The sequence below is a fragment of the Lactuca serriola genome, chromosome 5 (assembly GCF_051521515.1).
Source record: "Lactuca serriola cultivar US96UC23 chromosome 5, Lser_US96UC23_V15, whole genome shotgun sequence".
Taxonomy (NCBI): domain Eukaryota; kingdom Viridiplantae; phylum Streptophyta; class Magnoliopsida; order Asterales; family Asteraceae; genus Lactuca; species Lactuca serriola.
In genome coordinates, this window is record NC_136412.1 from 262891307 (window position 1) to 262918099 (window position 26793).

Here is a 26793-nt window from a genome sequence, read left to right on the forward strand (position 1 = left end):
CCCCTACGCCGCACGTACTGGATTTACGCCCAGCGTACTCTCCACTTTCCTCATTCTCACTCATTTGGTCTTAAACAGTTAAGACCTTGGATCATCTCATAGATCCACACTCTTTAATGGCTCCTAACCCATAAAGTTAGTGACTTTAAGCCTTTGCATGGCTAAAAAGGTCACCAACCTCAAAATATACACTCTTATGCCTCAAGGAAGCTCATAACTCATGCATGGAGTGATTTCAACATCCAAGATTAGATTTTTATGACATTAAACTACTCATATGCTCAAAAGGGGTTGGTCCTAGTCTCTGGAGTTCAAGATCTCATCAAGTCTCCACCTTTTTGGGAAAAACCCTAAAATACTCAAATAAGACGCTCATAACAAAAGAGAGGAAAAGTCTGAAGCTTTATACCTCAACAAGAAGCTCCTTACTCAGATTTTCTCGGATCTAGAAGCTTGAACTCCAACGCCTTCTTCTTCAAGGCCTCCTCTTCTCTTCAAAACCACACAAAAAACTCTCAATGCTCAAACACACACACACACAAGCTCTAAAACGAGGTTAGGGCTCTCTTAGGGTTTTCTCTTTGGGAATGGTGGGCAGGAATGAGGCCATCATATCCCTTATATAGGGGACTTACCCTAAATTAGGGTTTGTACTATGGGCCTAGTACGCCCAGCGTACCAACGGGTACACCCAACGTACTAGGTGGTCTCCGCGTCACATGCACGCTGACGAGTACGCTGAGCATACACCTCAGGTACGCCCCGCGTACTCGTTTTTCACTCTTTTTATAATAAGGGCCAAAATAGACAATAGCTCAAAAGATCAAGGTTCACAAGATATACCTAGACTCGGGATGTTACTTGTTTAGTTCAGGTAAGTAGGGTATCGAACATAGGGAAAAATAAACAATTAAAATAAATACTAGTATTACCTAAATAAAACAAGTAATAAAAAGGGGTTTTTTTGTAGTTTTGCAAGAATAGAAACTTCGGTAATTACTAAACACTTAAACAAAAGACAATTAGCAACTAAGGAGAAACAAAAGACAACTAAATTCAATAAGATAAAGAGACTTCCGGTTAGATTCGATTAACTTATACCTATGGTTGATTTCATGGCAAGTGCAATGGATTAATATATCAATGGTTACCGATTTCTAATGTGATTAGGTTCATGTTCACTATTACTAATCCTTTAGCAAACAAGTTAATTCAAGCAGTGATTAAGTGATTAAACTAACAAGTTTCCTAGTGTTCAGTTCGAATCAACTAAGACTTGTAACATTAGTTAATCAAATTGGTTTGTTTAATTAACTCATATGAGGTTGGTCATCACATATGCTCACACATTAATTTACTTATTTTCTAGTTAATCCTAGGTTCATGTTCATTAATACTAGGCATACAATCTTGTTTTCACAAAACTATAAGATTCAAACAATCAAGAAGATGTTCATGCAACTCAATTACTTAGTTATTAAAAGAAAATAATTATCCTTAATATGCAAGGATCTTTTAACAAGCTTAACAAGATAAATAATACAATCAATAATAATCCAAGCCACTAAATCAAACCATATTCATAAAATCCTCTACATCTAAATAGAAGTATGGAGTTTAGCCTATAACTTCAACAAATAACTGTTGGATTAGGTGTCTAAGCCCATAACTATAATTGGTATGTACTTGACCCGATAGTAGCATGGTCAATTTCAGGTTGCCTTCACCAGAACAATTTGATAGATGGATATTTGAGAAAGTGGTTATTTATGATTTATAAATATATTATAAGAATGATATATTAATTGAGAAATCATATTATTTAATTAGTATTGATCAAGAATTAATTTGGAATTAATTTAGTGATCAAAAGAGACTAATTAAACTAATAGAGACTGATTATGTAAATCAGTGACACATATGGATTGGGCTAATGAACCATGATTGATTTTTGATGGGTTAAGCTTATGGGTTAGTCCATGAAGTGTTAATCCAAATCAGTTGTTGTATCATAAGCTTAAGTGTAAGAATTAGGGTTACACATGACTCTTGGAATTCTACACTATACATATGTAACCCTAAGCACTAAAATTGGCTATCACTTGCATTCTAAGAAGAAGAAACCGATTTTGAGTCTCCATAACCTCTCTCATATTCATCTAGTTGTTTATTGGTGTTTGTGACTTGTTTGAGGCACAACACTTGGGGTGCTAAGCTCTCTTAAGGTCAAAGTTCTACTAGCTACATCAAATTTTGTATGCTAGTTTAGGCTTCATGCTTTGGAAACCAATATTGCATGTATAATTAGAGAAAACTTAGATCTAAAGCATTAGGGTTGTATGTGCACCATAAGAGTGTTATAGTACATAAAACCCATCAATAACATCATAAAATCAAAATATGATTTAATAAACATGATTCAAAACAAAGATTAAGAGAAAAGTAATAGTTTTATGCCTTTGATGTCTTTAAATGCAAGCTTCTGGTTGAAATTTGAAAACAAAAGCTTCTCAAAACCTCTCTAGCCTCCAAAAGTCGTCCAACGCCACCATCAAAAGTTAGAGTTCGAATGAGAAACGTTATTTAAATAGATTCTGCAAATAGGCTCAGCTTGTCGAGTTTTTTTTGACAAAACTCATTGAGTTTTTTACTTAATATGAGTGTACGACAAGGCACTAATTTATCGGGAAATTTCATATCAACTCGTCAAGTTCGTTTGGAATCAATATTTTCTCAAAACACAAAAGTCTTCCGAAACTGTGTCTAGTTTTCAGAACATTTTGAATCTCATCAACCGGAGTTACGAGTCATGAGATATGGCCAAAACACTGACGAGGGGTCAAGTTGTCCAACAACATCCTTCTTTCTTCAAAATCCAAGATCCAATCTTTCAATTGCCAATTCTGCTTCCGTTTCCTTCCAAGCATGTCTTTATTGCTAAAAATAAAAATTTAAAACTAATTAAGAATCTTTTTTCGTTAAATGAGATAAAATCAACATAAAGTATTAAGATATGCATGAATTTTATAGCTAAATATGCCCATATCATTGGTCCATTTAAGGGTCTAGATGGATAAAGTTTTCAACTTTATCCCTTACAACCCTCCAAAGTGAATAGATCTAAACTTTATGGTTCAAAACACCACATGGCTTAAGAAATAAGAAGTAAATCTATAAAGTCACTTGTCCAACAAATCTAGAAGAGTTTCTAACACCATTTCCATTATAAAAATCAATGCTTGTCAGACATGCATGTCTAATGCATGTATTGAACTCTTATTAGGTCAAAATATGGGAAAAAAGGGGGCAAGATCCATGTACGGCCTCAAAGCTCAATCCTAGCCAAGATCCAAAGCACCAAATACTCCCAAACGCCTGGAAATCCATAATGTCACAAGATTTATGAGACCAAACCACTCAAAACAACAAAGCATAGAAAAGGGGTGGACCAAATCTAGAGATCTATCAATTTACTTATGAAGATGAAAGCTCTATACCTCCTGGAGATGTTTGAGGAAGACAAACTTTTGGATCTGCGTTGGTGTGGACTCCCAAGATGATCTACCACCACCTTCCTTCTTCACAAGCACCAAAAACATTCACATTTTAGGCTAAAAACTCACACAAAAGGTCTAGGGTTTGCAAAGTACGATTATGAGCGGTGGAGGCTTATGGGAGGGAGGCTACAAGGGATTAAGGTCGTTTAAATAGGGCTCAAACCCTAAACTTTAATGTTTTCTTCAACAACGGCCACCACATCGCAGCACCTATCGCCACGTCGTGGTGATTCATTAAATACGCGCAACTCATAAGAAATTACCACGCCGTGATGAGGCTCCACCACGACGTGGTAATGCCCAAAATCCAAAAAATATATAAATACTTTAAATTAGAGTACCTCCAATAATCCAGATGTAGAAAAATACCTTACGTAATGTGTGTGTTGTGTAATACGCAGTGTGTCTTTGTTATATATATGCATATTAAATAGTGTGTTATGTGTTATTATAATCTTTGTTATATATATGCATATTAAATAGTGTGTTATGTGTTATATATAATACATGTATATTAAGTGTATAACGTTTATATATAGCATATGTGGTGTGTGTTGTGTAAAACATTTATAATATAAGAAGTATGATAGTTGAAATTTATGTTTGTATAAAGGAAGTCAGTTGTGTGTAAAGAATATGGAAAAGTAAAAATATGAAAGTATGAGGGCATCCCACATCGCTGGTGGGAAACATTGAAGCAAAAGAGTATAAATAAAGCATGGATCATCACATAAATTAATAAACCCAACTCTTCTTTGAGTTTGTCGACTCCTTTGAGCAAGCAAGTTTTATTTGAGCTACATTTGACCCGTCTACGCTTATATGGTTCCATTTTGTACATAATTGATCCATTTGGACTTTGGACTGAGTTGGCTGGCTCCTTTAAGCTGGATTTTTGTACCGTTTTTAGACTAAATTAGTCTGATGTTGGAATGGGTAGTTTGATTTGATCTTAGTTTGAAACTGCAAAAAATAAAAAATAAAAAAACCGCAAATTGCGGTTTTTGGTTCGGTTTCTGTCAAAAACCTCAACGAACCACACCATCCTCACCCCTACATTCTATAATCATCTTCAAACATCATCAAACGTCATTAAATCATCATTAATCATTATAAAATACAATAAGAATATCTACTTTGGTATTACTCAACTTAAGTAATGACATTTATCTTTACTTCACTTTATATGGGCTTGTCGTGTGTCTATGGTTAGTTACCATTTTATCATTCTCGGTAACCTTAACACTTTAACATAGTTACATACTTAGGTTTACATCTTTACTAATTAATTTTAATTATTATGCCATATGAGGAGATTCCAAAATATACTTTATCCTACCCCTCTTGTATCTGGCGGTTTTCCTCAATTTAGTCCCAGTTGTCCTCTAGGTCGCTCGGAAGATCAGTAAAAATTGTTGTGCCTGTCAATCTCGATGTTAGGGTGTTTCCAAGACATTTATGGGGCTGTATACATGAGTTCAAGACATCCTCATGTATCCATAAGTATGAGGGATGTTTAAGACAAGTTTATGAAACAAAAGGAAGGTATGGAAAAACACGTGAGACCAACAACAATCACGAATCCAAACTGAAAACTTGGAAGCATAGAACTCTTTCAACTTTCAAATGAGTCCACATCTTTCTTTCCTTCTTCCGCTCTATCATCTCAAACTTATTGGGTTGAAAATATGCAAGTTAGGCGGTGTTTGTGTAAGCTTATTTTTTGGGCTTAAGCTTACGTGCTTAATAGCTTAATAACTAATAAGCTTATTAGCTTACAAAGTAAAAAAGTATTTGAATTACCTTATGACTTTTAAAGTTAATAAGCTCTTTTCAAAATAGTGTTTGGTTAGTTTATATTTTGTAAAATGACTAAAATGGACATGCTTACATTACACAATTGAGGAAGACATTTGTGGTGTTTTGGGGAAAGAAGAATAAGGGTAAATGCATAAATATACATAAATAAGCTCATGTCGTTGTAAAAAAAAAAAGTTGAATTGAAATGACTTATGGAAATTGGCTTATTTTTAGATAAAATAAGCTCATAAGCTTAAGCTAAACAGTAATTTTTTCATAAGCCCAAAATATAAACTTATAAACTAAAAAGCCTGAAAAATAAGCTAAAACAAACACCTGTGTAGAGGAGTGTGCAGCCTGTGTAGAGGAGTGTGCGGCTGCGAATAACCAAATCGTTGCATGAGTTATTTCTTCAACATTTGGTCCTTCATCTTTCGGAACTTGTCAAACTCTATCCCATTCCCAATTTTCATTACAAAATGATACTTTTTGAAGTTGCAATTTACCCGCTAAACTTCTATAATTTCCTTTTTGATCTAATTAAACTAATTTCATTTATTTGTAGTTCTCTTTAGAGACTTTAGGCCTCTAAACTTAATTAAAAGTCAATTGAACCCTTTAAATTTAATTTAAATATCAAATAAATTCTTTTAATAAATGTTCTAAATTATCATATTAGGAGTTTTATATAAAATTCGAAATTAATGAATTGTAACATTTTCTTTGATTTTTTTAATGTCCAAAACATATAATTTGGATTCATGGGTGATACATAATATGATTCAGATTATTGTATTTTTTTAATTACTTGTTTTGTTGGTTCTACATGAAGTTTTAATGAGGCAAGAAGAATTGTTGGCTTACATTGATGTGCAAGAGGAGAAAAAGTTCAGGTTGAGTTTTGATGAATATGATAATATGATAGTGTTACATTTCCTAGCATATAAGCATGAAATGTTTAATTGTTTATTGATCAATTATTGTGACGTGTCTTTGCAGAAGAAGAAATCATGCGGGTGAAAAGTGTATGAATGTGTATGCAACTATTTCCAGTTTTATGTTGTTTTTTTTTAACATTCATGTGCAAACAAGACATTTTGTTCTAACTCTGTTGACTTTGAGAGTGCTTTGATATATTGTGTGATGGTTTTGGGCACACTATGATTCTCAGTTTCTCACACGGTGTAGGGTTTAAAAAGGGTAAACACATGTCTGTCAACCACCCACATTACCATTAAACTTAAAATTCCTCTAAACAAATAAAATTATATATTTCCAATCGAATTAGAATTGATTCAAGTTTAAACTACAGAATTGTGAATGAGCAAAAACTGGAAAAAACTTATCAGAGGAGTTAAAACAAGGCCAATGTTTATTAAATTGACAAAAACAAAGAGGAATAGATGGTGCAAAGTTATCTCCCAATGAACTTTTTTTTTTCTTGTTTAAAAGTCATGATTAATGATGAGTATGATCGTCTATTGTAGATTTAGCCAGCCAAACATGATTTTTGTTGACCAAAACACTCAAAAACTCAACAAGAACACACACTCAAGAATGTACATCCACATTCTTGTTATGATATGGGTTTAAAATCTCGATTTCTTTCAATAAAAATCCAAAAATTTAAGTTTAAAATCTTGATTTTGTGTGTGTTCCTCAAGTTTCATTTATGGGGACGAACATGATCAAGAACTCAAGACCTTCATCTATATGTTTCTAGGGACGAACACGATCAACATGCACCCGCTGTGTTAGCAGAGAAACGATTCCATCTTTTGTAAGGTGGTTTGTTCATCGGTACAACCTTTAATTGTCAAGAACTCAGAAATCAAAAATATGTTCGGAGCTTTTTTTTACGATTGAACAAACCCTTGATATTAAAACATGGGTTTTGTTTTTCATTTCTAGTTTTGGCCAGATTCTTGGGTGTTCTTCAACCCAAGATTCTAAACTTGATTTCAAGAACAATCCCCAAAAATAATCAGATTTCCAAATGTGTGTTCATGAGTGTGTAAAATCTAGATTTATGGGTGTGTGTTAGAAAGCACAGAACTTCTTCTTCTTCTTCTTCCTCCTCCTCCTCCTCCCTCTCCTTCTTTTCTAAAAACGCCACCACTTGTTGTTGAACACGCGACTCATCAAGAGCCTGCATAAATTATGAACTTACATAATTCTGCTACTTCATCATCATGTTCGAAAACCAAAATCTTAAACTTAAAGGTATGTACTTGTTGGCAGCAGCGAGCTCTGTTTCCAAGGCGTCAAGACGACTCAAAGCGGTGTTGAGCATCTCCTCTTTCTCCGGCGACAGCTCAGCCGTTTTGCCGTTGTGCGCAACCACCTTCTCCTCCAGATCCGCTAGCCGTTTCATCAAGTCCTGACACTCCGTCCTTGAAATCTTGGGTTTTTTATTGTCATCCTCTAAAAACCCAGTGGAATTTCAATGTCACAATCCCCATAAACAACGTCATTAAACCCGTATATAACCACCTGCTTCCCTACCTTACCACTAGAAGAACTAACCTCGCCACAATCGTCATTACCCTTTTACTCTGGTTTACAATCTTTGCTCACCCTTTCATTCCTTATACAATCCTACACATCAATTTAAACCAAACAACCCTAATTTTTTTTATGCATATTTTCCTCTGGATTCAATCGAATATGGTGACATACTGACTTACTTCTTCATGAACTGGAGGAAGTTGTGAGGGCTTGATGTGAATCTATCAAAGGAAAATTTTAAGAAATTTATAGTAGAAATAAAAGACAATAAAATGAATGCTAAAAAAGATTTATGAAATTACAGACTGATCCTCAGAAATGATCTTCTCTTCTACAACTGCATCCTTGGAACATTTGTGTTCACCATTAGAACCCATCTAAGAATGCTTCAAGATTAACTAATACACAATTCAACAGTAAAATAAATCTAATTTTTAATATGAATATGACCTTCATGATATCTGAATCTTGCCATGGACCTTTATCAGATCGCATGCAACCGCCTTTATCTTCACAACTGCAACTATACCACCCAAAAACTCTGGAAGTTCACTGTCAAAATATATAACAACAAATTGCATATGAACCAAATCAACACACAACTAATAAAAACAAAACAAATGTCCTATAATAATCATTTTGTAAAGGAACCTGGCATCAATGATTTCCAGGAGCTTGCTCTGGTATTTGTTGCCCATAACCTACTCAATAATATCATTTATTAGTCACGAGTTTATAAATAAAAAGGAACTTTTATAGAAAATTTTGGTACAAATTAAGTTACATGAATCTTGGCTGTAGTTTTGGGGTCAAGGAAGGATTTGAGTGTGTTCCAAAAGAGCCTAAAGCTAGCCAGACCCCGCGTTGATTATGTACATGCGAGATAGAGTCTATAAGGAACATAAAAAAAATAAATAAACACACCAACAAATTTCTTAATTTTATAAAAATATATCAAGAAACGTGTATACTAAAGGTTATATATACATCAGGATAGTTGCTTCCATCAATGCTCTGGAGACTTTGGATAAGTTCCCTAGCAGCTTTGCTCATGTTTTTTAGTCCCTAATTCATCACCACTGAATTAAAAACTTACTAATTTTTACATTAGATTTTAGAATTAATTAACTTACGATTCCTTGAACATCAAGAATGGTGGTGCTTTGGTCGATGTGTTTTTTAGCAGCAATTGAGCAAGCGGGGAACTTATGAGTAAAGGTTCTTTCAAATTCCATAACATGGTATTTGATATAACGTTCCAGTGTTGTGGCTTGTAAAAGCTTTGTAGCATCAACTTGACCAACTCTCTCGATATAAATAGGTCTTCCATCTTTATCAACCCCATGATGCCCTTGAGGATAGTATTCAAGAACATTTTCCTTCTCTTCAAATTCAAAATCCTAAACCAAAACAAAAATTCACCAAATGGGTCTTTGGCCATTTAAGGTATAGCGCCGTTTTAGAGCCAACGTGGAGGAGGTAAATCACAATGTCCCCAAAGTCATTCTTCCTTTCTTTTTTCTCATTAAGTCATGTATGATGTATGGATAAAATAGTTGAATAGGCAATGATGTTTGTCTGGATAAAGAATTGTCTACATAAGGTCTATTTTTTTAAACTGAATAAACGTTATATGAATGAACTCTAAATGACCATTTTATTTAGAAAGGAAAAAGGGATGGGTGTCTTAATACATCAAGCCATGTTTTTTTTACTTAACCCATTTAGTCATTTTGTCCAAATTAAGTAGAAAGGAAACAACCATGCATAGTTGTCTAGATTAAGTGGCCCAATAAACACATTAAGTAAAAAAGAAACACATCTTAAGACACCTATAAAGGGGAAATTTTATCATTTCGACAAAAAGTACCTCCATGATGGTATCTGCACCAAATTCCTTTCTCAACTTAAGCATATCAGCCCACATTTGCTTGGTTTTCTAATATCAAATTTCGTGGCCTTCAAGAATCTATAGTAACATAGTTAGAAACTTACTTTTTCACATTAAAACATCAAAAAGATTGAAAATTTGGTAACCTTAACATCATATGGTATTCGTCATGATTTAAAGGTAATAATTCTTCTGATATCAAAGCTTGACGTAAAGCGTCGCCTATTCTTCTGGTATTCGTCATGATTTATTTCCACTACATCATGAACATCTTCAACAACAACATACATGACTCTACTATTCTTCCTTCCCTTTTTGATGAAGGAAGTTTTAAAACTCTTCTAGGCACTAATTGCCTTATGCATGAAAGAGTTGCGTTTACACTTCTTTTCATCCTCAGGGCTCTCTACCTCCACTTTCTCCATGCCTAATTCATTTTTAAAAAAAACTAAGATTATTTTGGGTATAAGAGAGTAAAAAAAAACAGGACAACATACATTCTTATAATAGAGAAAAGGAAACATACTTGACAGATTGGGGTGGTCAAGAGGTATGTGTATATGGTTATTCAAGGTTGCATTTTGTAAGTTTGATTGTGATGTCGAATTTAGGGCCGTTGTCAAATGCCTACACATTTTAGAAATTATATGCTACACGTATATGAAATGTCCAAATGAAAAAGAAATATGGAGGTTCATACTGACGCTTTTACATAGGTGCGTTGCAAAATTCATGAACAAATAAAAGATTATATTATGTTAGTGATACAATCATCATAAGCCATAATTAATGTAACGACCCAAATTTTCAAAAGAAACATTTCACTTTTAAATAATCAAATCATTTCCAATAAACCACAAAATCTCAGGAACAATTGTTTTCAAATTCATAATATCAACATTTTTATTTCTAATATTAGAGTGTCCCATAAAACGCCTGAGAGAGTGCATGCCGCGCCATCAATCCTTGCCCTTGCCCTTAGGCTCAGAAGTACCTGAAACAATCAACAAATTGTAAGCTAATGCTTAGTCAGTTCCCCATAGCATACCCCACAAAATCCAAATAATCACATAATACATATTAACTATAAAAGCTACATAAACCATATAAGCCATGTATACAACATATAGGGATGCCTTGGAAACCCTCCAGGGTCTTACTACGGGTGTCATGGGAACCCGCACATGGTCTTAGCCCACTACCATAAAAATCAGACATACAAACATATAAGGGTGCCCTCGAAAGCCTCCAGGGTCTTACTCCGGGAGCCATGGGAACCCCCACATGGTCTTAGCCCAAGGATGCCATGGAAACACTCCAAGGTATTACACCCAAGTTCCCCAGGAACCCCCCAAGGTCTTTACTAAGGATGTCATGGAAACCCTCCAAGGTCTTACATCCAAGTGCCTCGGGAACCCCCCAAGGTCTTTCATGCAAGTACTACAATTACAACTAGCATACCACATATCCCATAACCAACTAGCATGTCACATAACAAATAATGGGCCGGCCTTGGTGCCTTCGATCCATTGTTATGGTAAGGAGACTCACCTCTCAAGAATATTGAACTGATAAGATAGGATCAGATAAGTCCCAACGCGCAGCACCAACTCAACTGTCTATAACCGTCATGTGATTAACTTGTCAAAATCCTAAAATACCATAAATACCCTCAAGGTCAAACTTGGTCAACCCTAGTCAAAGTCCAAGTCAAAAGTCCATGTTGAACCCAACTCATCTAGTGCAACTAGCAACTCGTCGAGTTCCTTCAGAGTCCAAAAAACCGGGACAAACCCTATCCAACTCGCCGGGTTGTCTCATCAACTCGACAAGTTCACTTAATGTCCAGTAGACGGGGAAACCCGATCCAACTCGTCGAGTTGTCTAGGCAACCCGTCGAGTTTTCCCCCTATTTGCTTATTCTGATGATACGTTGTTTGCAAGGACTCTACGGCTTAGATCTAAAACCTAAAGGTGTCTATAAGGTTAAAGTTTCCAACTTTAACCTCTAGAACAACTCCGAATGCTCTAAAGCCCTTAACAAAGGTTGGAAAACTCAAAAGCGTAGCCACTTGGTTCAAGACTCTAGGGGTCTGGAATCCCTCCTTTCAAGAAGAGGTTATAATCCTCAAAATGATCCAAAGATGAAGGCTTTATGGACATGCATGTCCAATGCATGTCTTGAAGTTAAAATAGCCAAAAAGGGAAAATACACCCTAAAAGTCCATTCATGTCATCCATGCTTGATCAAAAGCTAGATCTAGCCCACCATGGGACCATTTTGCCCTAGAGATTCATAAAGTTGCAAACTTTATGAATCCCATGCATTCAATTGACAAGAATGATAGGAAATGAAGAGTTAACTATGTTGGATCACGTGTCTAAGCCCATAAATATAATTGGTATGCACTTGACTCGGGAGTAGCATGGTCCATTTTGGGTTGCCTTCACCAGAGCAATTTGATACGATGGATACTTGAGAAAGAGGTTATTTGTGATTTATTAATATATTATAAGTATAATATATTAATTGAAAAATAATCATATTACTTTATTAGTATTGATCAATAATTAATATAGTGATCAAAAGAGACTGATTAAATTAAGGAAGACTCATTAAGGTAAATCAATGATATTTATAGTTTGGGCTAATGATCCATATTAATTAGGATGTACTAATTCTATGTGGGAATCCATGAAGAGTTAGTCCAAAGGTCTTATCATATGGATTATTGGATTAAAGGCCCAAGGAAGTGAATTAGGGTTTACTAGTTACACCCTAGGAATTCCACACTATAAAAGTAACCCCTATACTCCTAAAAATTGGCACTTGTGAACATAGATGAAACCCTAGCCAAATTTGGAACTTCATAACCTCTCTCTCGAAGTCGTCCTCTTTCTTTTGGTGTTTGTGAACCATTTTAGGCATCACACTTGAGGTGCTAAGCTCTTGAAAGGCCAAGTTCTACAAGCTACATAAAAGAGGTATTCATCTAACTAGTTTTTATGTTATATATCTTCAATTCCATGCTAGCTAGTGTATATGCTTTGGATAATATGAAGTTGCATGTATAATTACAGAAAACTTAGATCCAAGGCATTAGGGTTGTATGTGCACCATAGGAGTGTTATAGTACATAAAACCCAATAGTGGTATCAGAGCCATGTGTGTTTTCTGTTATATTGATGCATTGGTTAAATGTTTAAAGTGGAAAATTTGAAAAATTGTTGTCCGGACAGTGCGCTCAACGAGTCCCGTTATTGGAATCGACGAGTGGGGTCATTTGGTGATGAACTCGACGATTCCAGTATCCGACTCGACGAACTGGATCATCAGTTGGCAGTTTTTCAGGTTTTTTTTTAGCCAAAATTGGATTAGGTTCATTACCATAAACTGTTTTGTATCATAAAATCTGATTTTTCTGATATGGTAGTGATTATCCTCATCCAATTAAAAGATAATTGTCAAATTTTTAAGATAGTTGTTAGTTTATCTGATAAGCTAGTTATTTGTATTATTTGAAATTATCTTGCTATATGAGTTAAATTAGGTCAAATCGGTAAATGATAAATTATATGATAATTTTATTAGTTTAAAATTTGATTTAAATGTTTCTTGAAGAGTTTCGTAATTTGTCCTCAAGTTATGGAGTTTGAAAAGTCTCATTCATAAAACATTAACTCCTTAAGTTATGGAATTTAAAGGGTTTTGAATAATTTCAAAAATTGCCCTCAAGTTTTGGAATTTAAAATTTAATTAAAAAGCTTTAATTTTAAAATATTAAATTCTAAAACTTTAGTAATTTGAAAAGGTTCAAATGTGCACCTCTTGGTTTTGTAACTTAAAATTTAATTAAATAGCGTTAATTTTAAAATCTTAAATTTAGAACCTTGATGTTATGAATAGTTCAAATTACACCCTTGTGGTTTTATTAAATTAATTAAATGTTTAATCAAAAGAGAGAATTAAGAAATCCATAATGACATGGTTTAAGTTTAATTAAATTAAAGGTCTAATTTATTAATAGATTAAACTGCTTAGTATTTTAAAGCTTTAAAATACACCCCTATACTATATAAAATTAAAAGTCTAATATATTATATATGTATAAGTTAAAAGTCAGTCGTACCGTTAGTAGGCCTCATTTACGAAGTTGGTGGGTATACACTCTTACCCACCGCACTCTTGACTAGTGGAGGTTGTTAGCCAAACGGGTAGGTTAGGACATCCTAATTAAAAGTATAATGAATATTTTAAGTAAATAAATGTTTCATAAATTCCCAAATCTTAGTTACTTAGGAAAAATTTGAATTTGGTGCTAATCCATTAAATTGCACATTTCACCTTATTTTTCGTTAGTGGAGCGTGTGTGGTTAACCAACACACTAATATGGGACTAATGTAGGATGTCAATGGGTAGCTAGGAGATTATCATAGATCAGTGGAGCGTGTGTTGTTAACCGGCACATTGACTAGGTGATAGATGTCTTCGAGAGTACCAAACTAATTTGCATGGTTATTCACACCTTGTTTGTGATCCTCGGTATCCTAGTCACAAACTTGAAGGGCATAATTAAGATTAAACATGCCATTGAAAAGTTCAATGAATCTAGGAATTTCAATTCATTTAAAACCTAATGTTCATTTTTATTTTTCATGGTGGAAATTGGTAAATCGTCATTTACCTACCTTCAAATATTTTACAATTGGATTACAACATCTCTCTTCCGAATTGTAGAATATTGTGTTGGGTCGTAGCCTTAATATTTCATTTGGGTGTTATATTAAGGACTTAAATCAAATAATTTGAATTTCTCCCTTGTAGATGTCTAATTCTGACAACTATGGTCTTCCCAAATCTTTTGAAAATAGCTTCCCTCATGAAGATGATGTTCCACGCTTCGATCATGAAAATGTAAATCATTATTCACTTCCTCCACCTCCTATAATTATTCTTCCTAACCTACATGTTCATTGACTTGAAAAGTTCAAGATCACTCAAGCCCTATTGGCAAACAAACATGAAGATGGAAAGTTTGTATGTGCTCACGTCTTGGACATAAAGTTGCATATTGACAGGATGGGAATGTTGGGTGTCGCGTTCCCAAGGAAGCTGGCTATTGACTTGGTTCTTCATTCACTTCCTAAGTCATATGGTGAGTTTGTAAAAGACTACTATGTGACAAACCATGACACGACCCTTATCGATCTTACTTATTTACTTATTGATGTTGAATCAACAATGATTTGGCGCACTAGTAAAGCAAACTTGATTGGAAGATCTGTTTTCCAAATTTCCCCGGACATTGAAGATGGTGACATTGGAAGTCTAGAAAAGATTTCTCTTCCTAATGGAAAGGGATTGGTCAAGGTCAAATCGTTTGACCAAATGGTAAAGATAAATACTAAGTTTGTGATTGTCCCATGTACCATTCCGAGAGAGTCTGTTTGTTTCTATTGCCAAGAGAAGAGGCATTGGTTGCGAAGCTGCCCTGACTACCTGAGAGATCTAAGAGATGGTAAAATAAAATTGTATGGTTCTACTTCAGGTAAGTTCATGATCTAACTCTATTAAGTTCCTACTTATAGATTCTTAATAACATGATGTGATAAAATTGCATTTTGATGTTTTGTAGGATCGAAGAAGAGAAAGGAAGTTTAAAGGAAGAGTAAGTTGAGTCTGGTCGCGAAGAGATGGATTTTGATCACATGGTTCGATGATAAGATTTTTGAGCTACTTCTTAGAAGTTATGACATATTGCTTAGGAATAGAACATAGTTTTCATTTGTATTTGCATTTCAAGGACAAGTTTTTCCGCACCTTTTATATATAAAGAAAATTTTGATTTTGTCTTATTTTATATTTCCTTACAATGTCATTTGTGAAAATTGGCGTTCATATATTTAATAGCAATATTGAAAATGATTGATTCTTAGTTATGTCAATTGTGTAGTGTTGTAATTTTTTATTTAAGGAAAGATTCTTATCGCTCAAGTTTCAATTGGACAGAAACTTGGAATCATATGATTTGAATCATGTGATGTATGAAAATCTTGGTACTTGGGAAATTGAGACTAATTCCTTATTTACATGTATATGTAAGTCAAGTGAAAGATGAAAGGATCTAGTACACAATGATGTGCACTGGTCAGATCCACCACAAAGAATGATAAAGACTATTCGTCATGATTTACTAAAGGTTAAGTAAATATGGTTATAATTATAAGACAAAGTGTAATTCTGAATCATTGAAAAAGTTTCATTGAATAGCAGAATGAATAATAGGAATCAACTAGACAGAAAGATAAAAGTTTCTCCAATCTGAAAGGAAAAGAGAGTACTTTAGTATCGCGTTTTATGATTATCTTAGTGATTATCAAACCATGTCACAATTGATCCTCTAAAGACACCTTAGTACACTTGTATGACTGAGAAGAGGAATCAAAATTGTTGAAATAGTTAAATCAAAAGTTGAATCATACTTCGTTCCAAAATTGAGTCTTAGAGTCATACCCCAAGATTGTGCCTTGAGTGACATAATCTTAAGTAGGTTTATAACACATCATGACATGTGAAGTAGAAATGTTTCTTACTCTTGCACATTTGAAATTGGTAAGTTGTGATGTTTTGGACAAAAAAAACAAAGATCAACTAAGACCAATTACATGAAGTGTTGTCTTGATAGGATCTCACACTAACTCTTGAATATTTGTTTGTTAAGGAATGTTTCTTGACAAGAGAATCTTATATGTCAAGAGGATAGTGGGGTCTTAAAGATTTTGAAAAAGGTTTCAAGAAATAATCAAGAATAAACCTATTGTTTATCACTAGCACACGAATTGACATTGATAACCTATTGTATTTACATATTCTTGTTTATGTGCTTATTCCGGTTAGTTTGACTGTGCATGTGAGTTCTATGATTTCTCATTTGAATGCATAAGGCAAAGTGCCTTGATCAATGGAAAGTGCATTTATCTGTAGGGGTGAGCTGCTCAACAACATGGAAGCAATGGTAGGACCCTTGTGCTACTAGATGGCAGGAAAATAAGATTGAACTAGTTCAGTCCATATGAGTTTGGATTTGTCACAAACCTTGTCTTGAGATTATGGTTTTGAAAAATTCACATGGATAGGAACACATACACCAATAAATCTAAGTGGTAAAGGTTTCTCTCCACTTCATGAAAATGATTGTGAGGAAATGCATTCACTAAGTAGATTTTAAAGAGATTACAGTTGTGTTAATTGCATTCTCAAATTCTATTATGATTACGACATCCCTCTTTATAGTTTGACTTGTGAGAAATAAAAACTAGTTTGAACATTCGGGACTTACTGTTGTAAGTTCTAAAATTGTTTAGACACACATATGAGCTTTCTACTGAAAGGTGTATGATCTTGAGAAGCCTAGATAAGATCTTACCAAAGCATCTTATATCAGAAATCTAAACTTTGGAAAGAAAGTCAATAAGTATTAATTTCTAAAAGTCCAGCTGATTTCTGGGTACATGTCAAAACCAGTAGGAGCATAAGTGTTATGCTTGTAAGAATGTAATTATACGCTAGTGGGAGCACCATTATTACGTTAAGTATTGCGAGTTAGCAATGCTAATTACAGAAAAAAAAAATTTGCAAAGTTTCACAGTTTTTAAAAAAATTGTTTTGTTATAATTAAGGGAGAGGAACTGATACTTCATTTCAAGTCTAAAAGCATCGATTGAGACTTTAATAGAATTTAGTCATGAACATATATGAATGTTATGATGAAATGATTCAACATAATATATGGAAACGTTATAGCGAGAGACTGGTAAATTATCATGTCTTTGTGTAAGACATTATGAATCGTGTCCCATATGTTTCGGGTATAGGATTGATTGCATATGCTATAATATATGCGTGTTCTGAATTTTCCAAATGCCTAGGGCATTAAGAAGGAAAATGGACCAGAACCGTATATGAACAAAGTTGTTAAACAACTGTTAAGGACAATCCAAGGTTCACCAAAGATTGATTGCTTATGGAAAGTTGGAAGTATAGTAATGGATGGACCATATTAACATGATTATGAATAGATAGGATTCTGGCATGGCAAATATGGAAATGTTTCCATAATGGGAGTTGGATAGTAAGAATTTATGTGTAAGTTAGAAACTTTCATGCAAGAAGGATGTTCAAAGGAATGTATTTTGAATATGAGACTTCGTATATGTGGAATTGTCCTATAACAATCTCTAATGGAGTGATTTGTAATATCATTGTCCAAGTCTCTATGACTTTGGTGCATTGAAATTACAAAAGGATCATTGCATGTAAGTTTAGAATCTAACACATTCTAATAGTGGTGAGAATTTTGTATTCTTAAACTTACAACAAGGATTTGGAATTGTGAAATGAGTGTCATTGGAAATGTTTATAGTTGGTCTATTTCACAAAGAAAGGACAATAGGTAAACATAGTGTGCATGCTTGGAGCATTAGATAACTACTATTTTATTTCAAGTACTAAGTTGATTAGTCGAATCATTATACAATGAATAATGTGTAATCAATATGTTGATTAAATAATAAGTGTTTTTATTTATATTCAAAAGTTTTGACCATATTGAATTCGATTTTTTTTTCACTTCGCATGTTTTACTTCCCGAATAACTAGGTTATTCAGACATCCACAGTCAATCATACTTTAGAAGTAAGTAATGAGGTAAGACTGTCATGAATCCAACTGTAGATTGTCTAAGTGTTTAGACATAGCACAAGTTTACTGCAGTGTTCATGAGTACTCTTGTAACACTACTAGAAAACAACCCTTTAATGACGCGCAAACAATGACGCGCGAGGATAAAGGACGCGCATTCGTGCGTGCCCTAAAAAATAATGTCAACTCTGGAAATTTTGAAGGATAGAGGTTACGCATTTTTGTGCGCCCTAAAATTAGTGTCCAACAAAAATAAAATTAAAAACACGGAGGGCACCTACCCTAAAACGCGCGTCGTGTTACCCTGTCGCTTTATAATTTTAGTCTATGAGCGCGCGTTTTCATTTTTTGGGGGAATGAAATCCAAAAAAATTAAAAACCCCGCTTGCGTCTCCTCCTTCCACCGAAACGATCACCTCATCAGACTCCATCTTTAATAGCTAAGGAGGGAAATCAAATCCCAAAAAATTTACACCCACGCCTAATTCTCATATTCTACAAGCCGAAAACCTTGCAAGAATCGACAAAAAGCTAGGGTTGCATCAAATTTGCACTCCTTTTCATACTCTTAGAAAACCGGCGATTTAGGGTATTACTACATGCTCTCTGCAACGTCCGACAAAGTCGGCCGTAGCTATAGAGAACACCAAACCACCAAAAAAAGCCATTGAAGGTTTAGGGCTTTGAGTTTCTTTTCCATTTTTTCACATTTGCTTCTCCTTCAACCCCTTTCTTTGAAGATTCTCACAACGGATAGATCTAAATATCTCGGGGTAAGTCAAGCTTAGTGAAATGTTCTATTATGAACCACCATTGGTGTGTGGACTTTATGTCTTTCTTACAGGGGTTAAAGAGGAAGGCGAAGAAGACGCATGCCAGATTTACAACCAGCCGCTCAAGCGGCAACTCCCACTCCACCTCCGGTCTACCCTAATTAAAGCTTTTGTATGTATCTGTTTGCACACTATTGTGTATCGGTAAGTGTATTCTTGTGGATTTAGGTGTATTTTTGTGTAAATTTATATCGGTAATGAAATTGTGCTCAAAATTTGTCAATCTCATCGATTTTGTATGAGCTCATCTTTGATAGTCATCCGTCATCACCTGTTCTGGTCTATAGGGGATAGATGACAATTGTTGATTTTGATTAATGATTAAAGATGGCATCACAAACCATTCATCGTATCTGGTTAGTGTTTTTTTTTGTTTTCACTTATTCACCGATTTCACCTTCTTTGTTCTATTTCTTCTTTTGTAGGTAGGATTCTCTTGGAAATTAGTGAGAACGCCATGAATTTTGAGATTCTTATGATTTTAATTTCATATTTAAAAGGTTCAATTTACATCTAAGGGGAGAACTTCAATTGATTAAGGTACCATTACACCAATTTGATTAACTTTATGCATCGATCCTAAGTTAGTAACGAGACTTACCCTGTATTTCTTTGCTAGGAATCACCTAAAACTTGAACATTTAGGAGTTTTGTAGTTGTGATCGCATTAGATGCCTATAATTTTAATACAGGTTGTAACTGTTAATCACGTTTTCATCTAAAAAACTATTATCTTGTATTACATCAATACTTATAAATCAAATCACGAAATTTTGGTATAATTGTTTACCTGTACATTGTGACAATTGACTTCAATTTTCGACAGTTCTTATCACAAGTTGAGGGGTTCTTTTGATTAATTTAAGTCTTGTTTTTTTTATTGTTTCTGACTTGTAATAAAGGCTCAGGAGGATATGGTTATTTGCTGGAGTCACTATGGTGGATTGGCATGTTCACTAGTAAGCTTTTTTCATATCTTTTATCCTTAGGATTGATATCTTGATATGATTCTTTTGCTTCTCTGTATTATTTATCTGAAAAATAAGTGAATTTCTTGAAATTGACAGTGGTTGTTGGAGAATTTGCCAATTTGTTGGAGAATAACTAAAATTTTTTACTGAATGAAAATTGAGGAAAATAGGAGTACTGGATCTGTGCTTTTCATAATGGGTTCCACTGTTAATTTGCTTTATGCCCCTGCTAAACATGCCATAGGCTCTGTGGAAGAAATTTGGAACTTAGCAACACAACCAAGTGAGTCATGCAATCTCATTACTCATTTGTTGATGTTTGTTTTACTTATATATATATATATATATATATATATATATATATATATATATATATATATGTGTGTGTGTGTGTGTGTGTATGTGAATAATGAATAGCGAATAGTGAATAATAAGAGATTGTTTTTGTTGATTCCTCTATGTTTTTGGTTCAGCTTTCTTTTGTATGCAGCATCAGCAATAGCTGTGGTGTTGGTATTGGTGTTGTACTGTGAACCACGCTATGGGCAGACTAATAGATGGAATATATTGGCATATGTTCCATAAATGGTTCAATAACGGTCAGTCTATTGTCCAACTTTCTGTCAATTATTTACATTTGGAGCAAACTCATTTCTAGACATAAGGGTATATGGTTTTTATTTACTAAAATGATATTTTATATTTGGTAAACACTAGGGGAATAGTGGAGGATATGTTTTTCTTGTCTAGTGGCAACACTCATGTAATTCCAGCCATCATCTGTGCATATATATAATTCTATTTCTATCTATAAGGGAATTGTGAAAAACTGCATGGGCTTTTTTTTTCAAGATGCAGATTCTCCTTTTTTGTAGGACCTACATTTGAAATAATGTGTTTATGAATTGCAGGTTTTGAGTGTGAAGACAATAGGTACTTTCTGGTACCATAATTTTGGTGCTTTGTGGGTTCATGACTGTACTTTCTGGTTAGAGTGCTAGCACCATTATTTCGGTGCTTTGTGGGTTCATGACTATACTTTCTGGTACCATAATTTTGCACACTACAAGAGAACATGATTAACCACCTGTTTCAGGTAATAACCCAATTACACACAAAGTTATATATTGTGTTGCATTAGGGTTAAATGCAAGTTTCATTTATTTATTTATTTATTTATTTATTATATTATAACATCTATTACAACATCATACTTTAAAAAGTGACACAATTATAGCAATCTCATGATCTCATCCAAACTGTTCTAAAAGATATAGTTTATAATGATTAAATGGAAAGTTATAAATAGAATACCGTGAAAGTAGGATTATGAAAGTCGTCTGCGTGTATTGTGTCTCGGGTTTTTAATATCGGATGCTTTGGATTATCGTATCGACCATTACATAGATCGAGTCCTCCAATGAAAGATATAATTTTTCTTTTACCATTTTTAGCATTAGCATCTACAAATACTGTTTTTTATATTGTTTCCTTGACATGCCAACAATTATGCCTGCAATGGTGACAAATTTTGACAAAAAGTGCAATCCTCTAATGGAGCTTGGAACAGGCCCTTACAATACCATTCGCTGGAACCCAAAGGGAAAGTGTATCCTTCAAAAAATATACTTTTTGAATTTTTTTTCCCTACACTCTTTTCATACTAAAAGACTGTTTTGCCCTTAATCATTTCTTCTCTAGTTATATGTGTGGCAGGCTATGGTAACCTACCAGGTGACATGGTATGGTTATCTTCTTAGTTCTTTCCCCATTATCACAATTTTTTTCATAACTTATAGAACTTTTAAGAATATCAAGGTGCTCTTACTAGAATATATGCCTTCAATATTGTTTATTCTCAAAGTATTGGTTGTTGGGGTAAATTTGTCATATTCACTTCATAATCTTTTCTCAATTTTCGTGGGTAATAATCTCATTTTTTTTCGTTTTAGATTGACTACCTTCCTTGGACTGGAAGATGTTCCCACTGATTTTACTAGTAGGGAAGCTAATCGCAAGTGGGTCCCATGCTGGTGAAGAGGAGGGAACCCATGTGATTTTCCAGCTCTCCAAAGTCCAAGGTTCTTATCTTCTACTTATACGCATCTTCTCTTCCTGATTCTGTTGCTCTGGGAGTCAAATGATTTTAGTTTTGATCTTGCGCTCCTGTTTCCTGAACAGCAGCCCTGTTTGTATTTGAGTATTATGTACTGCTTACATTATGTTCTTTGGTACCAAGTACAGTGTGTTTTTCTCCTGCTTCTTCAATGAGCAATTTATTATGAAATGCCCCTAACTATCTAACATCACAAACTAGTAATATTAAATGCCCAAAATGCCCCTAACTCCTCTGCACTAATAAGATGCTCCTAGAATTTCTCTATATTGTTTAGATCATCAATTCAAATGATGAATTGGTGACTGAGACTGATGTCAAGAGGACAAAAATTACAGTTTTTTATAAAGACAAAAATGCCCCTGCTTTTTTGTGTAGGTGAGTGTTGTAAGAAACGAACAAGGTGGGAACTCTGTGACAACTGTTTTGCTGCGTGGAAGTACAGCTAGCATACTTGATGATCTGGAAAGGGCTGTTGATGATGGTGTAAATACTTACAAGGTAATCTGGACCTTCTTTTTTCTTTCACCAAAAACAATGAGAGGGTAGTTTGGGAAATGAAAGGATTTTTTTTTAGGAAAAACCTAAAGTCAGAGTTAATAATTTTGTTGCTTCTTGTTTTTGTGTTTAGTAACAAGATAAAATGCATTATTGTTTGGATAAATTATATTTTTATTCCTTGTATTTTTTTAGGCCTTATGCAAGGACAGTAGAATTGTGCCTGGAGCTGCAGCCACTGAAATTGAATTAGCAAGAAAACTGAAGGAGTTTTCTTTCTCGGAGACATGGTAGGTAATCTGAATGATTAGTTTTTGTTTTACTAAATTTGTTTTTTGATTGATGATTGATATGATGCAGATTAGTTCAGTATGCAATTCGAAAATTTGCAGAGAGCTTTGAAATGATACCAAAAACATTAGCTGAGAATGCTGGGCTTAATGCTATGGAGATCACATCTACTCTATATGCGGATCATGCCAATGGAAATGTCAAAGTTGTGCTTACAGGGTTGATGACAGCGAATAGCTCTGGAGTTAGAAGGGGAAAAGAAAGCTCAAGCTGAAAGAGATAAGATGCTGCAAATGCAAGTGTTGCATTCTTCATTTCAGTTGTTAGTATGAAACACATAGTAGATTAGATGAATGTAAATTTATATAATGTAAGAAATAGAATTGTATGACATTAAATTATATGCAATGAATTGTATTTTTTGTATATGGTATTTTATTTCTATTATGAGACATTAAATGAAAATTTAATTTAAAAATTAATAAATATATAAATATATTTTTTTAAACATTTAAATTTACGATACGCAAAAATGTGTGTCATCTTCATTTATGACATGGCCTTTCTTGACAGGGGCTTTCTTGATACGCATTGTGTGTCATTAACACGCGCGTCGTAAGGTCACGACACGCAAATGCGTGTCATCTTTCTTTATGACAGGGCCATCCTTGATACACATTGCGTGTCGTAAACGTGCGTCGTAATTGCGCGTCGTAAATGAGCGTCGTAAATGCGCGTCGTCTCTCTTTATGACAGGGCCTTCCTTGACGCGCATTTGCGCGTCGTCTGAGCCTTTTACGACGCACAATGAGCGTCGTAAAAGGCTGTTTTTCTAGTAGTGTAATAAGCTTTGAGTATTGGATTAAACTCACGCTCATCTGAATCACTTCATGGATTTTATCACGAGCGATTATGAAACGATAATATCTTATATTCTTCAAACAGAGACATATAGTTGTTGTTTATGAGTCGGTTACACGTTGATAATACATAAACACAACAGTAACTTGATGTTATTAAACGTGTTGTTGTGTGTGACTTGATGAGTAAATAGCACAAGCATATGAGTCGAAGTTTATCCGTTCCTTTTACCTTAAGTGGATAAAAGTGATATTTGTGGGCTCCTCGATGATTTAGTGATGACACCCTAAGCGCTTGGCCAAGCCTGGACTGATTTGATTTGTTCAATTAGTCAGTCTTCATAAATCGGAAATCAGGAAACAACACATGAACAGAGAGAATGATTATAATCCATGTCTTAGTTCATACGATATCTTGTAGAATGGAGGAATATATGATCTCTTATCTAATGGACGCGTCAGAGTTCGACAACAACTTTTGAGAGCTATGATTGCTAGTCAGTTTTTGAAGTCGTACTCGCAGTTATATTTATTAGACTTATCCAAGTGGGAGACTGGTGGATTAAGTGTCTAAGTCCATAACTATAATTGATATGTACTTGATCCGAGAGTAGCATGGTCCATTTTATGTTGCCTTCATCAGAGCAATTTGATAGGATGGATATTTGAGAAATAGGTTTTTGTGATTTATTAATATATTATAATTATTATATATTAATTGAAAAAAACCATATTATGTAATTGGTATTGATCAAGAATTAATTTAGTGATCAAAAGAGACTGATTAAATTAACGGGGGCTAATTAGGTAAATAAGTGATATTATAGTTCGGGCTAATGATCCATATTAATTAGAATGGATTAATTGTATGTGGGAGTCCATGAAGAGTTAGTCCAAAGGGCTTATCATATGGATTATTGGATTAAAGGTCCAAAGAAGTGAATTAGGGTTTACAAGTTACACCCTAGGAATTCCACACTATAAAAGTAACCCCTCGACTCCCAAAAATTGGCACTTGTGATCATACATGAAACCCTAGCCGAATTTGGAGCTTCATAACCTCTCTCTCTCTCTCAAAGTCCTCCTCTTTCTTTTGGTGTTTGTGAACCATTTGAGGCATCACACTTGAGGTGCTAAGCTCTTGAAAGGCCAAGTTCTACAAGCTACATAAAAGAGGTATTCATCTAACTAGTTTTTATGTTGTATATCTCCAATTTCATGCTAGCTAGTATATATGCTTTGGATAATATGAAGTTGCATGCATAATTAGAGAAAACTTAGATCCAAGGCATTAGGGTTGTATGTGCACTATAGGAGTGTTATAGTACATAAAACCCAACAAACTCAAGATCTAGTCATACTCTAAGATAAAAATTGACTCCTAATGCTTACAATAGTCCACAAGATGGTCAAGCTCAACAGTGAGGACTTTTTTGTTGGATCTCCTCCTTCTTCTCACCATCTTCTTCTTCTTAAGCTCTAAAAGTCACTCTAGCTCACAATATGACAGAAAATGGGGATTAGGGTTTATCATTGACGTTCTTAGGGTTTGGAGGCTGATGGAAGGTCAGCCTCAAGGTTTTAAGGAGATTATATAGGGTGAAAAGCCTAAAATTTAGGGTTTTTCTTTACTGTGCCTACTCGTTGAGTTGAGCCTTCCAACTTGTCGAGTAGGTCCTAAATCTCGCGTCCCACAATGATCTCTACTCAATGAGTTGGAGCTCCCCAACTCGTCGAATTCCAGTCTAAAACAATAAAATTCTGGGAAAAAATAGATACCCAAAATTAGCATTACAAATCTCCCCCACTTATACTAGAATTCGTCCTCGAAGTCTGTTGATGCGAACAAATTCGAGTAGTGCTCTTGCATCTCATCCTCCAACTCCCATGTCCATTTAGAGCCTCTTCGGTGCTGTCATTTCTCCTTTACTAACCTCACCTCCTTGTTCCAAAGAAGCTTGGTCTTTCTATCCAAAACCACAACAAGCCTCTAAATGTATTTAGGCTCTCGTCCACTTGAATGTCATCTAGAGAAAAAACCATGGCTTCCTCTGTGATACACTTTTAAAGCTGGGACACATGGAGGGTGTTTTGTATCTGGCTAAGCTCATCCGGTAGATCCAAACGATAGGCCACCTTGCCCACCCAGGCAGTAATCCTGAATGGTCTAATATATCGGGGTCCTATCTTGCCCCTCTTTTAGAACCTAATGACACCCTTCCATGGTGACACCTTCAGCAAGACGAAATCCCCCACTTGAAACTCAAGATCCGATCGGTGCCGGTCAGCATAGCTTTTCTGACAGGTCTGTGTGACTCGTAGCATGTCACGAACCTACTGAATCATCTTAGTCGTCTTGAGCACCACCTCGGTGCTCCTCATGACCCGGTGCCCTACCTTATCCCAACAAACAAGGTTCCTACACCTCCGATGAAACAACCCAAAAATTACCACCCAAAAATTTCGATTTTTATTATAACAAAAACCACGAGACTGAATATCACATGATAAAACCATATGCTATGTGTTTCAAAAACCACAATAAAATACTGCGAGAAAAACTATATCACAACTGTTATCCAAACATAACAAGAAAACTAAATCAACTCCCAGGACAAAACTGAAGCTGTGGTGTGTGCGATGCCATCATCCCGAGCTCTTCCCTTTGCTTGCGGAAGTACCTGAAACCAAAACTGAAACTGTAAGCATGAAGCTTAGTGAGCTCCCCCAAACTACCACATACCATACAATACATATAAAGCACAT

At 34.7% G+C, this 26793-nt stretch overlaps 1 pseudogene; it reads right to left on the reverse strand.

The window, feature by feature from the left end:
* Positions 1 to 7750: 7750 nt before the first annotated feature.
* LOC145051597 (phosphatidylinositol/phosphatidylcholine transfer protein SFH3-like) lies at positions 7751 to 10181 on the reverse strand (annotated as a pseudogene).
* Positions 10182 to 26793: the final 16612 nt, after the last annotated feature.